Raw genomic sequence first — 17473 nt, forward strand, 5'->3', positions numbered from 1 at the left:
ATGTTCTATTATAAGAATATTTCACAAAGAAAGTTAGAGGTGAATAACATCATCATAGAAACATGAACTAAGTGAAATGCCTGAGGGGTAGAATCCTTTCTCAAATCCAATCAGGCAATTTCTTTTTGATGGGTTTGAATATATATTTGGAACTTCATTATTATAGATTATAGTAACTCAAAAGAAATGAGGTCCCTAGAGAGTAAGCAACATACTCACAGTTACAAGTCAACTCAGTGCAGTGTTAAAATGATCAAATATGAAAAGAAAAATATTTCAATAACATTTTTAGATTTTATCTGCCTGTCTTCATTTTGGCTACTGCAACAAATACTACACAGTAGGTGACTTGAACAACAACCATTCATTTCTTACAGTTCTGGAGACTGGGGAGTCCAAGATCAAGGTGCCAGCAGATCTGGTATCTGGTGAGAGCCCTCTTCCTCGTTTGCAGATGGCAGCAATATTGCCAGATCCTCACATGGCAGAGAAGAAATCATCTTTTTCATACCAGTATTGCTCCTACAAAGTGTTGAAGCTCCAACTGAACATCATAAAATCTAGCTCGCATACAAAGAGAAAATGTCAAGGAGTATGAAAATGTAGTAATTGTTACTATTTTCAAATGTCATTGATCTCCGGTTTGCTTCACTTGTCATCTCCCATTTTCTTTGCTGTGATGAATAAGACTGATCTTTAACATCCAGGAGCCCTAAGGCCAAGGTTGATGGATCAAAGATAGCTACCTGAGGTAAAATAGTCCACTGGCCTCCCTGTATCACATCATATTCTGTCTCTCTCCCCTCATTCTTACCCCTCTCAAATATTTTGATCAGACACCTAAAGCCTGAAGGTAGCTATGCTGATTAGGTCATACAAACTTGGAGGCTGTCTGCTATTTTGGGAACATGTGCATTAATGTGCTGGCTACATGAAAGAGGAAAATGGAGTAGATGGGCTAAGAGAAAGGTAGAGGAGACACCGCTTGGCCCCAGCGAGACAGAAAAAGGAAGAATATGGATTTCTTGGTTCCTGATAGCTTCAGTTATAGTCTGATTTCCCATGAAGCCTGACTATGATTTTGTGAGGTCTTTACTATTACATGTCCCCACCCCTTTTATTTGAATTAATTAGAGTAGATTTCTCTTCCTTACTTACAAAAAAGAAGCTGAAACAACTGAGGATATACCCCCAGTGACTGCCTGTAGGGCTGGCTTGACCTGGGATAGGGAGTTAAACAGAAAGCAACACTTGGAAGGACTTCATGGACCATCTAAGGTCTTGGTTTACAAAGTTTAATATTGCTAGTTTCCTGGGAACAATGGTATGAGTGCCCCGCCTGGAATTAACTAACCTGAAGTGCTTCCTGAAGGCAGACTGGGTGACCCAGGAAGACTGAGGAAGCAGAGAGCACCCACCAGCTGGAGCTTACCCACCCTATCAGCTACACCATGCTAACAATATTTTACCTTTCAGTAAACAGCAGTACTCACTGAAGGAGAGTCAGTTTTCTAAATTTAGGGATTTAACCCTAATTATCGACAGTTCTAACTTTAACGGTTACACCAGTATGTGGCCAGTTTGTCTTTGTTACGTATTATAAGGTCTAGACTAAGAAATGTGTAATTCCAAAACTGGGAAATCAAGGTCATTTTTTTGGAAAAGAAGAAAAAGCTCAAAATTATTTCAAATTGAGGAATCAAAATATGTGACAATTCTTCCTCAGATACATGGAAGTAAGTGTTCTGAACATGTTAGCACATTCTGAGGTGCTTCATGCCAAATGGTTTATTAAGCTGCTTGGGTCACTGCTTAGGTGTTTTGAACCTTCCTTTCTCCCTTCCCCCAAAATATTTTTATTGCTCTATTATCTAATAACAATAAGTTTCTGATTTTCTTTTTTTTCAGTGTTGATTTATTCTGAGAGAGAGAGACAGCGGGCGAATGTGGCAGAGAGACAGGAAGAGAGGACCCAAAGCAGATCCACACTGACAGCAGACAGCCCACCGTGGGGCTCCAACTCACCAACCATGAGATCATGACCTGAGCTGAAGTTGGATGCTTAACTGATTAACAATCTAGTACATCTGAGAGTATTTAAAATATTATAACTACAGCTTCAAAAGACCACGGTAGTATTTGGACTGAGCAGTATTCACAGTCAATATTGCAAGCCTGAAGTAAACACACAGCATATGTTGGTTAGCACGCTCTGTGAATAAGCTATATGGTATGTAAACAAATCCAGAGCTGTATTATCAGTAGAAAGTCAAAATGGTTAGTCCTACCAGAAGGAGTTTGCTTATGCCTTGCAAAAAGGAAAGGGGGGGGGGGGGCGGGGAAGAAGACGTTCAGGGTTGTATTTACTTTCTCCCTACAAAACTTTGTCCCTAGTGTATTTCTTATAATGTCCAATTTCTTACTTGTGGTCCTGTTTGTTCTCTTATGCTCACTCCCAAAAGCAATCTGAATTGCACCTTGTTTTCTTCTTACAGTTTTGTGACTGTCATAATTGCTACAAGGGACTAACTGAAAGCACAGATCTGTCATATACACTGCAGAATAACATTGTTTGGATTTAATGTTGCTCAACTGTAAACATAACTCATTAACTCAACCTTCATCCCATTTGTGCCTGTCATTTGGTATGGATTTAAGGTCATTTCCATTGCGTGAACTGATAACACAACCGAAAGCATATTTATTCGCCTGCTAACTTTTGAAAGGATTGTAGGTTACCACCATCTAAATCATGCTAGATCAATGCTGATGAAGAATCAATAAATACCTATTTCCTTAGCCTAAGTCAATTCCTTATAGCTCCATTTTTTTAGCAATTTTCTCCATTTTGTTCTGAGACATAATAATAACATCAATATATAATAGCTAACTTTGAGTTTTTCTATATAACATGTTTTAATTAAATTAATCCTTACAAGAAACTTATAAAAACCTTGTAAAAACCCAAAATAGGATCACTTGTAAGAACTCTGAAATAATAGGAGAGACACTAACAGAGCAGTAGGGATTAAGTAGATAGCATCTCAAATGTCGTTGTTGTTATTTGTAAACACAGGCAAATAATCTCAATTTGGTAGGACTAACCATATTGAACTTTACAATGATTACATATCTCTGGTCTTGTTTACATCCTGTAATCTTGTAATATGAAGAAGGTTCTAGTATTTAGTACCTCCTTTCATATAGGAAAGTTACAGAGATAGGAAGGGGTAGTGCTGAGGTTCAAAACTACATAGTCTGGCTCCCAAATCCTTGCTGTAAATCACAAATTAAATGGCAGATCAAAGCAGAGTTCCCTTACAAATTGAAGGGATCATCCATACTTTCTCCTGCTGCTGCTCACCAGAGCCCATTCCCTCAGCGGGCCAGAGGTCCAGGTCCTATATTAGAGGTTCTGATTAAGGTCTTTCCTATTCCCCTTAATCCTACCTCTAGACTCTTGAGGCAGCATGATGAAGAAGGGTATCCACCAGGCTCCCTTCCCTCCTGGGACTCATTTTCTGAAGAAGCCATTTCACATACAATTTACGGTGAAGATGGGACAGGACTAGTCTTAGCCAAAATGCTAAGATAGAGAACTTTTGGTACCTTCTCAGCCAACAAAACCCATTTGCCAGCCTCTCGGTTATTGGAACTATCCTATTTTGACACTCAGTTCCCTCACAAGCGCTGCCTTTGGGCTGCTCAGAGCCCTCACAAAGGCCCTCCACTCAGCACTGCCCTCCATCTTGGAAGTCTCATTCTTCAAACTACCTCTCTTTCTGTTGTAGAAAGTTCTAGTTATTCCTCAATATCTGTGTCTTCCTTCTTCCATAATGACAGAGCTCCTGATTCCTGGCTCCCTTGCAGTTAGTTATGGCCATGTGAGTTTTGCCCAGTAGGGTAAGAACATACATTGTATGTGCAGTTTACAGGAAATGTCCTTAAAGGAAGGTGAAGTACCCTTCATTCCCCCTTTCATTTTGCTGCAAATGAAATTGGCTGCAACGTAGATTAAATTTCTAGGGTGAAGTATAGCAGATAACAAGACTGAAGGAGCCTACATCTCCTAGTCTTATTGAATGCCATGACAGATTTGGACTGACAACCTTGAGAACTAAAAAAAGACTTCTGGAATATGATGGAAAAACAAATTTCTACCTCACTTACTCTTATCTGGAGTATTTTTGTTACTTGCAGGCAACCTTAACATAACTATTCCCCTTTTTTACTACTGAGTACAAAGACTTGTGGCTTTGTTAATATAAACACAAGAGTAGCCTCTCTATACACCACAGAACTTTAGGTGCTGGTTCCTTCCGATTCAGCCAGCGAATACTAAAAGGATTTGGAAAAATCCTTTCTTGAGATAAAAACTCAGCATGCAAGCCTACTGACATGCATACTACTATTTTGCTTTTAGAAGTTGAATATCATGTAGCTTTTTCTTTTGTGTCCTTTCCATCTCAAATCCTAATTTCCCAGTTCTGCCAGCTAGATCCACACTTCTGCCAACTAGAGCAAAGATTGCATTCTAAGGAAAGCAAAAGAGAAGGGCACTATAAATGGTTTTCAAAGTGTTATCCCTTTTAAGTTACTTGAAGGAAAAGAGTTAAGTCTTGTTCCTTTGCATTCCTCATGCCATATTTCCCATCCACATAGCCACCAGAGTTCATCTTTTAAAAATGACATAGGGCACCTGGGTGGCTCAGTTGGTTAATTGTCCCACTCTTAATTTCAGCTCAGGTCATGATCTCACAGTCCTGAGACAGAGCCCCGCGAAGGGCTCCACACTGAGCACGGAGTCTGCTTGGGATTCTCTCTCCCCCTGTCCCTCCTTTGCTCATGCACACAGTGCGCTCTCTCAAAATAAGTAAATGAACTTTTTTTTTTTTTTTTAATGACAGACAAGCTCATAGAGACAGAAAGTAGATTTGAGATTATCAGGGCTGGGAGGAGGGTACAACAGGAAGGGGAGTTATGGTTTAATGGTTCCAGAGTTCCTCTTTACAGTAGTAGATAAATTTTGGAAATAGCAGTGATGGTTATACAACATTGTGAATGTAATTAATGTCACTGAATTGTACACTTAAAAATAGCTAAAATGGGTAGGGGGGGAGTGCCTGGGTGGCTCAGTTGGTTAAGCATCCAACTATAGCTCAGGTCATGATCTCACAATTCTTGAGTTTGAACCCCACATTGGGCTCTGTGCTGATAGCTCAGAGCCTGGAGCCTGCTTCAGATTCTGTGTCTCCCTCTCTCTCTGCTCCCCCACCACTCGCATCCTGTCTTTCTCTCTCTCTCAAAAATAAACATTTTAGAAAATAGCTAAAATGGTATATTTTATGTTGTATATATTTTACTACAGTGAAAATAAAGTGCCAGAAAAAAATGTCTATTAAGGGAATAAAGAGAATGATGCCCACCCTTAAGCCTTATAATAATCTGCCTCTTCCCATACCTACTTCTTTTTATTCTATTTTCTAATTTTTATGTATACTTCTGGAGGTTAAGGAATGTAAGATACACTGCCATGGTAACCAGCATATTTTGTTTGCTTAGCTGAATAATTGTAAATAAAATCACTTCTCTTGGTACATGGTTTTATCTATATTCAATGATGTGGGCACAAGGAGAAGTAACTTTTTTATTAATTTAAATTTTAGTTAGTCAACATACATTGCAATATTGGTTTCAGGAGCAGAATTCAGTGATTCATCACTTACATACGACATAAGTGCCCTCCTTAAGGAGAAGTGACTTCTTAGTAGCCCATACCAAGATTCCGTTTACAGAGAGAGACTTTGAGCAGAACTCTAAGGTGAAAGAGAACCAGAGATTGGGACCAACACCACTTTAGCTACTCCATGTAACAAAGCAGAGAGAGAACACCTGAATTACATGTAAGCCTGTGAAACCTACATCCTTGTTTAGCTTACATATTATTTGTTCTCTAAGAGTATGTATAATTTATATAGTGTATAGGATTAGCAGAATCCCTTTCATATTTTGTCTCCAGGAAATAATTTAACTAAATGAAGAAATCCCAAAGCTCCATTTTAGGAAAACTGAAGTATGAAAATGTTCTTGGTGGGAAGCACATGACACTAGATCCCAGGATATTAACTAAGGCAATGATAGTAAATGGACCAGATGAACCAGAAGAAAGGGAAATACAGGGAAATGAAAATGAGCACATAAAACAAAAGGATTTAAATGCATGTGGGAATCTAAGTAAATAAAATGAAAAGAGATAGGGGGATGACTGAAAAGACTGGCAGTCTTAAGTGTCTTCCATTCTTCAATCCCTCACAGAGAGTTATTTAAATGTCCTCCATCAAATATGTCTTGAGCATTACTACATTTGCAGAAACATGAAAGCATTTTTCCATTCTTCTATAAGACAGGAGATTGCATAACTCAGGGTAATTTAATCTTCTCTACCTTCTACGTGTTCACAGCCGTATACTGATAAGATTGTAGCCAGGGCCAGAGAGATAGGTAGCAGAATAGGAAGTAGCTATTATGGTGGTGACTTATGAAAAGAGCCTCTGTCCAAAACCAATTCCTCCACTGACTTGCCTCCATGACTCAAATTCCCACCCTTGGAAAATGTTTGCTTTAGGTTAAGTATTATTGTCACAAGAAATTTTCTTAAGACGTAGCTTTCCCTTGGGATAGTTACAACAACCCCACACTGTGGGATTTGTTGTCAGCGGGAGCTCAGAAGACCATGGAAGGAACGAGGTGCAGGACAGCTGGATTTCCAAATGTATGCTCTCTCAACATCTCACACAGAAGTCTCTTGTCACTATACATATTACAAGGCATATTTAAAAAAAATTTTTTAGAGATTTATTTTCTTTATGTTTATTTATTTATTTATTGTGAGACAGAGAGAGAGTGTGTGTATGTGTGTGTGTGTGTGCGCACCTGCACACTCATGAGCTGGGGAGGGGCAGAGAGAGAGGGAGAGAATCCCAAGCAGGCTCCACACTGTCAGCACAGGGGCCCAACACGGGGCTAGATCTCATGAACTGTGAGATCATGACCTGAGCCGAAATCAAGAATCGGATGCTTAACACACCAAGCCACCCAGGCACTCCAAGGCATATTAAAATTTTCGTATTTTGAGCAAAAGTCTATTCAAATGGGACAGTGTCCAATCTAGCAAAAAGAAAGGTGCTCCAAAGAGCTGTACAAAATGAAAGACTTTTATATTGGCAGGAGGGAGCAGACATGAGGAAGTTATACCAGGCAAAAGAATGGGTTGGTTATCACAAGGTTACCTTCCTTTAACGGATGGCAGGGGCCTATGTTACCTAAATAGTGCTGATCAGATGATTCCTGATCGACTGGTTTAGGAGTCCATTTCTGCTTGAGTGAAACTGCGATCAAGTCTTGGATTGGTGGGAGAATTTAGCCTAAACAACTCCATTTCAGGTCTATTGTCTTATTTTTAACAACATACTTTCCTCATTTAATGTCCCATATTGCTACTGATAACTATTTCCCTTTAAATTTTTTTAAATTAGTGTTTGTTTGTTTATTTATTCATGTGATCTCTACACTCAATGTGGGGCTTCAATTCACGACCCAGGCGAGATCAAGAGTTGCACGGTCTATTTACTAAGCCAGTCAGGTGCCCCGCACATTTAATTTTAATTAATTATATTTGGGTTATATTCTCTTGACTCTTCCTACACAAACACATAGACAACTCTTAATTTACAAACAAGTAAAACACTCACATACTAATTTCAGCCTCCTGATGCAGATAAATTCTGAAAAGCAATAGAGCTTTTGGTGAATCTTGGGCTGTGAATGTGAAAGAAGGGATGATTCCCCAGTTCAGGATGAGCCTAGGCTGGCTGACTTTAAGGACAATCTTGCTGGCTCACATACATATCAGCCACTTTCTCCCTTTCCTCGTCCCCCAATCTTTCCACATATTGCCTAAAATTCCACCCTCTCCAGTTTGTTTTGATTAATACAATTCAAATGCACCTAAGAGAGAATTCAAGTTAACTCTTTAAGATTAGTGCCAGCCTGGGGCACCTGGCTGGCTCAGTCAATAGAGCATGTGACTTGATTTTGAGGTTGTGAGTTCGAGCCCCAAGTTGGGTATAGAGATTACTTAAAAATAAAAAATCTTTTTTTTAAATGTTTGTTTATATTTGAGAGGGGGAAAGGCAGACAGAAAGGGAGATGGAGGGTCCAAAGCAAGCTCCATAATGACAGCAGAGAGCCATGAGATCATGACCTGAGCTGAAGTTAGACACCCAACTAACTGAGCCACAAGACGCCCCCCAAAATAAAAAATCTTAAGGGAAAAAAAAAAAAAAGACTAGTGGGGCATGACACAAAGGACATAGAAGCCAACTTTGGGGCAATTTACATATCAAAAGGAATAATGACTGCAACTGATTATAAAACATTTAATAAAAAAAAACCAAGGTAATGTGACTATAGAAGAGAATTTCCTTATTTCTAGCTCATGCAGGCTAAAGTACTAAGGGAAAAGTATCATGTTTGTAATCTATTTCCATACAAAAACAAAAAATTATGGCACATGGTCAATTGTTGAATATAGTTGGTAGGTATAAAAGGTGATTTTTGTACGGTTCTTTTGACTTTTCTGTATTTTTTTTAAATTTCTGTAGGAGCACCTGGGTGGCTCAGTCAGTTAAGCATCTGACTTCGGCTCAGATCATAATCTCTCAATTTCCTGAGTTCGAGATCTACATCGGACTCTGCACTGACAGTGTGGAGCCTGCTTGGGATTCTTTCCCTCTCTTTCTGCCCCTCCCCAACCCCCCATTCTCTCTCACACACAAAATAAATAAATAAACTTTCTTTTTGGAAAAGAAGGTGAGAGAGAGAGCACGAGCACGAGCAGCACCTGATATGAGGCTTGAACTCACTAACTGTGAAATCAAGACCTGAGCAGAAACCAAGAGCCGGATGCTTAACCAACTAAGCTATTCAGGCGCCCCCCAAAAGCCTTTAAAAAAATAAATAAAATTTCTATAATAAAAAGATACATAATAAATATATATAAACTCTACCCCCAGTTTATTTCAGTTCATGCTGGGTGGAATGTGAATTGCAGCTGGGTTGTCTCCCTTAAAGACCTGAGGCTTTCCAAATCCCTCCCATGCAGTGGAGTGCCAAATAGGCACTGTGTTCTTTTGTAAGTACACTTGTGCATTTTATCTCATTTAATGCTATCTCATTTAACCCTTTAAAGAATATATCACTATTTCCACAGCTACTAAGTATTAGAAGCTGGATCTGCTGCCTCAAAAGCTCACCTTCCATCTTCTTTCAACTACCTAGCATCAAATCCCACAAAAAGTCTCCTATTTTCTATATTTTATTTCTAGCCAAGGTGTTTTCTCACTTTCCTGTATTAATGTAAGATGTGGCATCTACCACAGTTTCCTTCTTTACGCCAAGTCCTACTGTCATCATGGATAAATCCAGTGTTCATGCCTAACTAACCTAATAGTCTGGTGTCACATTTCCCTGACTGTAACATTTGGCTTCCATTTGGACAATCACAAAGACTTGAAAGACAACCAAGAGCCAGGGCAGGGCTGAATGATAAGGTTCATCTCCTATGTAAGACTATTCCCTCAAGACTGGGAGAGGTGACAAGAGTTAAGAAAACTGAAGAAACAAAAATATGTTAAAAAAAAAAAAAAAAAGGACAAGATAAAACTCCCAAAACAGACCTTAATTAACAAAGGTAAGTGCTTTACCTGACAGAGTTCAGAGCAATCCTGTAAAAATTGAAGCCTCAAAACTATCAAATGGTTTCTCCTGTCACAGTAAAAACCAAAATTCTTAACAATTTCCTACAAGTCCTTCATGATCACATCTCTTACTACCTCTGATCTTACTCCAGTTCTCTTCTCCACACTCACTCTGCTTCTACCCAAGAGCTTCCTTGCTCAAATACTCCAGACAAGAAAGAGAAAACCAGGGGCTCAAGATGGAGTCACTTGCCCCAGGACAGCAAATCAAGACTTAATTGCAGTTTCAACTTCTCCAGGAGTGGAATTTTAAGCCAATCAATCTGGAAATTTTCTGGTAGGCACCAGAGACTGTCACATGGGTCCTCTCCATCTCCCCCTAAAGGAAGATATGGTACTTTACCTAATAAAACACCTTCCCCCATATCCCCAGTCCTTCCTCCTAGGGGAAGGTTACCTTGCCAGAAACAACTCTTTTCTTTTGCTAATAACTTCTTGCCCCATCCTCCTTCCTATAAAAGCCTTCCAGTTTGTACAACTCCTCAAAAGAGGCTCCTCTACTTGCTAGGTGAGAGGCTCCCCAATTCGACCTTTAAAATTTACTCAGTTGAATTTTTCTTTTTAACAAGGGTCTCTGCACTTGCTATTTTCTATTCCTATATAATTTATTTTGTTTGTTGTCTGCTCCCCTCAGTTTGAATGTAAGCTCCATAAATGTTGTCTTCTCTCTCTCTCTCTCTCTCTCTCTTTCGTGTGAGGTATCCCTAGCACCTAAAATATTTTCAGGCATATGGCTGGTGCTCAATAAATATTTGTTGAGTGAACAAATGAACCAATGAAAAGCTCACTTGTCCAATCTTAAACCAATAAATATAGCTTAGAGGTGTCATCAGCAAGACCCCCAATGACCCCCACTACTTCACAAGAACGTTAACCTTATCTTTTACAGGCAAACAACAGGAAGAGCTCCTGCTGGCCCAGACAAGTTTGAGTTCAACCAATGACTCACCTGCACAGATGGACCTCTGCAGAAGAGCCATGGAGTGTTGAACAGTTACTTCTACTTCATTAGCGGAGATAAGTGTTAAAATGTCCACCTAAGGAGGAGCACAAACCTTACATCACATACCATGCATGTATAGTCATGTTTCCTAAGTATGTATGCATGACCTTAGGCTCACCTCTACATAGGATGACAAAACTCTTCTTTCTGAATATTTACCCTAATCCTAAATAAAAGGAACACACTCACCCTTGCTTGGGGAGCACACTTTGGAAGTTATTCCCTGTGATCTCCTTATTTGTTGCAAATAAAGTTTCTTTTGTGTGACAACACCATTTGGTGTAGTCTTTGTAACTCACCAAGGAGCAAACTCCTTAGTTCAGTGACAAAGGGATACAATGTTCCAATTGGCCAGGCCTAAATTACATGCTGCCCCTGTGGTCAGGGATGGTATCAGTTCTTGCTGAACCATGTAGTCTGAGAATGAGAAGTGGGTAGTTCCACAGGAAAATCAGAGTGCTATTACTAGAAGGGAACTGGATGCTAGATAGGTGAAATCACAGATATTCATTCCAGAAGATGTGACAAGGGAAACACAGGGAAGTCGTTTGTGAAAAACCTATTACAAAGATTTTAGCTTTTTCAAATTTCCAAGTTGGGACCTGAGAAAGAACATAATCACTGTGCATGATTCATTAATACTTCTAGTATCAAATTACCTCCTCATACTTTAAATCACCCACCTATGGGGTGTGCCTGGTGTATGTGTGTGTATGTGCGTGTGTGTTGGGGAAGAGGGTGTGATCTATCCTATCATCTCAACACACTCATCAGAACTGGCCACTGGGAGAAGATATTGTCAAATGAGAGATAGGGTAAAGGGTTAGTATCCCAAAATCTATAAAGAACTTATGAAAACTCAACACCCAAAAAACAAATCATCCAGTGAAGAAATGTGCAAAAGACATGAACGGACACTTTCCCAAAGAAGACATCCAGATGGCTAACAGACACATGACAAGATGCTCAACATCGCTCATCATCGGGGAACTACAGATCAAAACCACAATGAGATACACCTCACACCTGTCAGAATGGCTAAAATTAACAACTCAGGAAATAACAGATATTGGCAAGGATGCAGAAAAAGGGGAACAGTTTTGCACTGCTGATGGGAATTGCACTGATGCTGGTGCAGCCATTCTGGAAAACAGTATAGAGGTTCCTCAAAAAACCTGGGTGGCTCAGTCAGTTAAGCATCTGACTTCAGCTCAGGTCATGATCTCACCATTCATGAGTTTTAGCCCCATTTTGGGTGAACTCAAGCCCTACTTCAGATGAGTTTGAGACCCACTTCAAGTAAGCACAAGCCCTGCTTCAGGTGAGTCACACTTTTCTCTCTCTCCCTCTCTCTCTGTGTCTGTCTGCCCCTCATAGGAATCTCTTTCTCTCTCCCTCTCTCTCTGCCCCTTGGTCACTTGTGCCCTCTCTCTCAAAAAAAATTTTTTTTGTTTTAAAATAGAGCTACCCTACAACACAGCAATTGCACTACTAGGTATTTTCCAAAGGATATCAAAAATACTGATGCAAAGGGGCACATGCATCCCAATGTTTATAGCAGCACTATCAACAACAGCCAAATTATGTAAAGAGCCCAAATGTCCATCAACTGACTAATGGATAAAGAAGATGTGGTATATACACAATGGAATATTACTCAGCAATCAAAAATAATGAAATCTTGCCATTTGTAACAACGTGGATGGAACTAGACTGCATTATGCTAAGGAAAATAAGTCAGTGAGAGAAAGATAAATATCATATGATTTCACTCATATGTGGAATTTAAGAAACAAAACAGATGAATAGAGGGGAAGGGAAGGAAAAATAAGATAAAAACAGAGGGAGGCAAACCATAAGAGACTCTTAAATACAGAGAACAAACTGAGGGTTGCTGGAGGGTTGGGTGGGGGGATGGGCTAAATGGGTGATGGGCATTAAGGAGGGCACTTGTTGGGATGAGCACTGGGTGTTATATGTAAGTGATAAATCACTAAATTCTATTCCTGAAATCATTATTACACTATATGTTAACTAACTTGAATTTCAATAAAAATTTAAAAAATTAAAAATTAAAAAAAATTGCTAAATAACAATCATTCCCCCCTCCCCCCACAAAAAAACTAAAAAACCAAAATTGACCACTACTTTAACCTCCCTGGGAAGTATATGCAAATTCCCTGAGGGTTCTCAGTATTACAAATCTTGTGTAAACAGAGGGAGAAGACAATGGAGGAAAGGACCAGAGAGGAGCTGAGAGAACCCTTAAGGGGAGAATCAACGTCCTAAATAAAGACAAGGTAGGAGAACACCAAAAAGGAGGGATAGACAGTAATACCAGTCCCTGGGTTAGGGAGGTATGCTATGGATTGAATGTTTGTGTTGCTTCCAAATTCATATGTTGGAACCCTAATCTCCAATGTGTTGGTAACCCCCAATGTGTTGGGAGATGGGGCCTTTAGGAGACAGTTAAGTCATTAAGGTATAGTCCTCGTGATGGGATGAATGTTCTTATAAAGAAGAAACGCAAGAGCTAGCTCTCTCTCTCTTCCAAGTGAGGACACAGCAAGAAGGCAGCCATCTGCAATCAGCAAGAGGGCTCTTACAAGAACCCACCCATACTGGCAGTCTGATAGACTTCCCAGTCTAAAACTGTGAAAAATAAATGTTTTTAATTCACTCAGTCTGTGGTATTTTGTTAAGCAGCCTAAATTAAGTCAAAGTTATGGTTATCCATACACGTTCATATATTTTTAAGGCATCGATTAAGCCTAGAAGAAAATATAAATGGAGAGACACTAAGTTGTTGACTGTGGTTAAATCTATGTAATAGGATTTGTAGGGGAGAGAATTTTGTTTTGTGTTTTACTTTAAATACTCCTTATTTAAAAACCAAGATTTTAGAGAAATAAAACTATTATCATATTCTGAATATAGTGGTGGATGATAAAGCTTATAGTATGTTACACTTCCTCCTTTCTCAGAATTACATGTCCAAAATATTTTCATTCAATTTCCATTCTCTTTCTGTTCTGACTTTGTCATCATTTCCTGTTAATCTTGGAAAAAATCAATTCCTTGATCTGCATAATAGTTTTCTCATTCACAAAATGAGGCATGCAATCTAGGTAGGGCTTCCCAACTACTGCACTTTGGCCTGCTGGTGTCCTGGATGTGGGTTAAGAAACTGACTTCTCCTGCAACTGGGCAATTAAGAAGGGCCAGGGAGAGCCAGAGTCCTCTGGGCCAGTACTTCTGGCTGTGAGCAGCCTTGTTTAGGTCTCTTTAGGGCAGCCTGTGCAAAGCAGTCTGGGGTGTATCCTAAAGCAGCAGCAAGCACAGTGGACAACAACCAGCACTTACAGTTCTGTCGGATGTGCATGGCCAAGGAGATGCCTATCACTTGGGCATCCATATGCAAAGGCCCTCACTGCCCATCAGTGACTGGAGATTTTGGAGCCAGTGCTCATATTTGTGATCCAGATATCCAAGGGTCACAACACACAGCCTCAGGGGTGGTCTGTTAGAGGGTGAAAGAGGACAGAGTGGGGTTTCTAGTGGGCTCAACTCCAGGCAATGCCCTTCATATCTGTCTTAACATATAGTGGTTATTTCTATCCCTTTGTAACAATGTACTCTTTTTCTGGTGCCCAGGCTAGCTGTTGACAATGCATGCATGTTCTGAAAGCTAGAGTTTCAATATGGAAATCCTGATATAAAAATATATTATTGGGTTCCAAATCCATTTTCATTATCTTATGAAATTGCAATATGACATTTGTCAGTAAAAGGGTTGTTATTCTTTGCATATAATTATAATTGTAAATTTTGAATGGTTGTATAAAATGGTTTTAAACATTCTATCACCCACTTATGTGATCAGAGTCCCTCACTGATAATTACTATTTGGAATATGAGAAGTTTATTATTAAGAAGTCTGGATCAGAAACTGCATAAAGCCACTTTGACCATAAAACCTAATGTCAAAATGTATTCACAGGATGATCTTTAATGATCAAGTTGATCATTAAAAAATGTGGAAAATTTTTATTTGAAAGATTTATTCTAATTTAATTTTTAATATATTCTCTAATGCATTATTACTTATTTTATAATTATATAAAGATAATGCTATGACTTTTTTTTACCATCAGTTAGATGCCTCCAAATCTCTTCTTTTATGTTACTAGTTTGCTGTGCAAAAATTATCCTTTTCTGTGTTATGATATGAAAGATGTTGAGAATCCCTGATATAATTTCTTTATAAAGTGTGTCTGCCATCTCATCTTACCCTAGGACCTTGTCCCCTGCTTCCCACACCATATAGTTTCTTTCTCTCTTTCTCACATTTCAAAGAGTGCCAGGGCTACAGTGTACAGTGGCCAAGGTTTAAGTCTGTATCCAACAGGGTCAAGTACTCCAGCATGGATATTTGTATGAGATACTATGTGGCTCCAGGGCTGGAGGGTAAACTTAGACACAAGCATAACAAATAGCTAATGTCGAAAAATCACTTAACAGCAAACCTGGATAAATCCAAAGAGAGGAATCCATATTTACTCAAGGACAAAAGACGTGAATGAATGTACTGACATATATTCTTGGATGGAAGTACTTAATACCCCATCCCCCATAATTTCTCATATGAATATAAGAATTTAATACAATTAAAAAAAGAATAATAGCAAATTATGATTATCATTACTAATTAGAAGTAACTTGGTTAGCAAACACCTAGACAAACATGCCCTATGGTAAAGCCAAGTGATCAGTTTTTTTTTTTGTTTTTTTCCTAAGTAAGCTCAATGCCCAATGTGGGGCTTGAACTCGTGACCCTGAGATCAATAATCACATGCTGTACCCACTGAGCAGGCCAGGCGCCCCAAGTGATCAGTCTTCTTGATGACCTTTGCAGTGGCTCTTAGGTATCTTGGTGTAGACACTACCTTCCTAAGTGAAGAAGTCTTTAACTTTGTGTTTTTCTTTTTTTTAATTTTTTTTTTTAACGTTTTATTTATTTTTGAGACAGGGAGAGACAGAGCATGAACAGGGGAGGGTCAGAGAGAGGGAGACACAGAATCGGAAACAGGCTCCAGGCTCTGAGCTGTCAGCACAGAGCCCCACGCGGGGCTCGAACTCACAGACCTTGGAGATCATGACCTGAGCCGAAGTTGGCCCCTTAACTGACTGAGCCACCCAGGCGCCCCTGTGTTTTTCTAAGTACTCAGAATTGTCCAAGTTATTCATGACTATTTCACAATAATCAAACTCACAAAGCCTGATGTATTAACCAGACACTAAGGGTATATATTTTCTGAATGTCTTAACTACTTTTGTTGGCTATCAAGAGTACCTGGTAAAAATACATAATGGTTTGCTTGTGATGTGGAGTCATAATAGGAAGAGGCTACTTTGGAGGGTTATTTCATCCAAGTTACATTAAGGCCTGGTGACTGGGTTCTGCCTCAGAACAGAGTACTTTTTGTTCATGCCTCCTAAATAAAACACCTGTTCCACTTGGCAGCGCTAGATAAACATCAACAAACTCTTACTCTTTGTGCTCCCTTTTCCAAACTCCAAGCCCACCATTCCCTATTTAACACAAACTGTTTTTCAAGCGATTTATGTATTTGATTAGATTTCTAATCTTTCCAAAGGAGCGCTTGCTCAATTCTAAAGTGGCTGGCTGCTTCTTTACGGATCGTTACATTAAAATACCGGGCATTTCTTAGCAGGGTAGGAGACTTGCCAATTGTGGCCACTTTTATCAGTACCTTCGTTTAGACACGGATCGGTAGATTATTAATTTACAGCTCCCATAGGTGTTGGAGACTCACCTCCATTTTTCATTTAAAAAACTAAAACTAGAGCTCAGTAAGGTCGAATGATTTAAAATCACTTCACTACATAAAGGATTATTAGATCGGTTTTCTATCTGTCTCGTTCGTTATACTTCAAAATCGAGTTGGAAACATTAAGATAAAGATCACTCGCGTAAAAGAAGCCTAACTGACCACCCTTTTAGAAATCTTGTAAATCATTCCTGAAATTACGTCCACGAGAACAGCTGTTTCAGCTTTCCACGTTAACCTGAAGTTAGAAATCTGTGGCGATAGATTTAAGTTCAGTGAGTACCTAATGAACTGACCTCGACCAGTCCTGCCTCAGCTCATTAAGGGTGAAATTTCACTAGGTCAGCCGCGTTTTGAGGCCTTTCCAAGGTGCCTATGAATCACACATGCCGGGGTCGCAGGGATACCTCACAGTGGGCATCGCAGTCACAGAATCTGGTCTCTGGCATGTGGAAACGTGCGAGATGCCGAGGGGCCCACAGGGCTTTCTTGCAACCTTAAAGCACAGGTGAGAAAGGTGCGGTTTTATTCAGGCACGGGAATGAAATGAATTCGTAAGAGCAAACCGAGAAGCCTACGTGGGGGAGGGGAAAAAAGCGCGAGAAGAAAGAGAAAAGCCTTTTCTCCGGTGACGCGCGGTCACGAGGCATTCTCCCGACGTGGGCGCTCGCTATTGGCTGAGTCCCAGCTGACGTCCCCGCCTGAGCCCCGGCGCGAACGTCGGAAAAGGCGGCACCGCACTGGAAGTTGGCGAGGCGCGCGCGCTCCCGCGAACCGGCCCGCCCCCGCTCCCCGCCCGC

General features: G+C 39.9%; 1 long non-coding RNA gene across 1 annotated transcript; it reads right to left on the bottom strand.

Annotated features, from left to right (window-relative positions):
• Positions 1–382: 382 nt before the first annotated feature.
• LOC122240964 lies at positions 383–17405 on the bottom strand. Its single transcript, XR_006220809.1, has 3 exons — positions 16970–17405; positions 10768–10855; positions 383–560 (listed from the first exon to the last, which is right to left on the bottom strand). It is a non-coding gene; the product is annotated as an uncharacterized LOC122240964 (long non-coding RNA).
• Positions 17406–17473: the final 68 nt, after the last annotated feature.

The sequence above is a fragment of the Panthera tigris genome, chromosome C1, assembly GCF_018350195.1.
Source record: "Panthera tigris isolate Pti1 chromosome C1, P.tigris_Pti1_mat1.1, whole genome shotgun sequence".
NCBI classification, from domain to species: domain Eukaryota; kingdom Metazoa; phylum Chordata; class Mammalia; order Carnivora; family Felidae; genus Panthera; species Panthera tigris.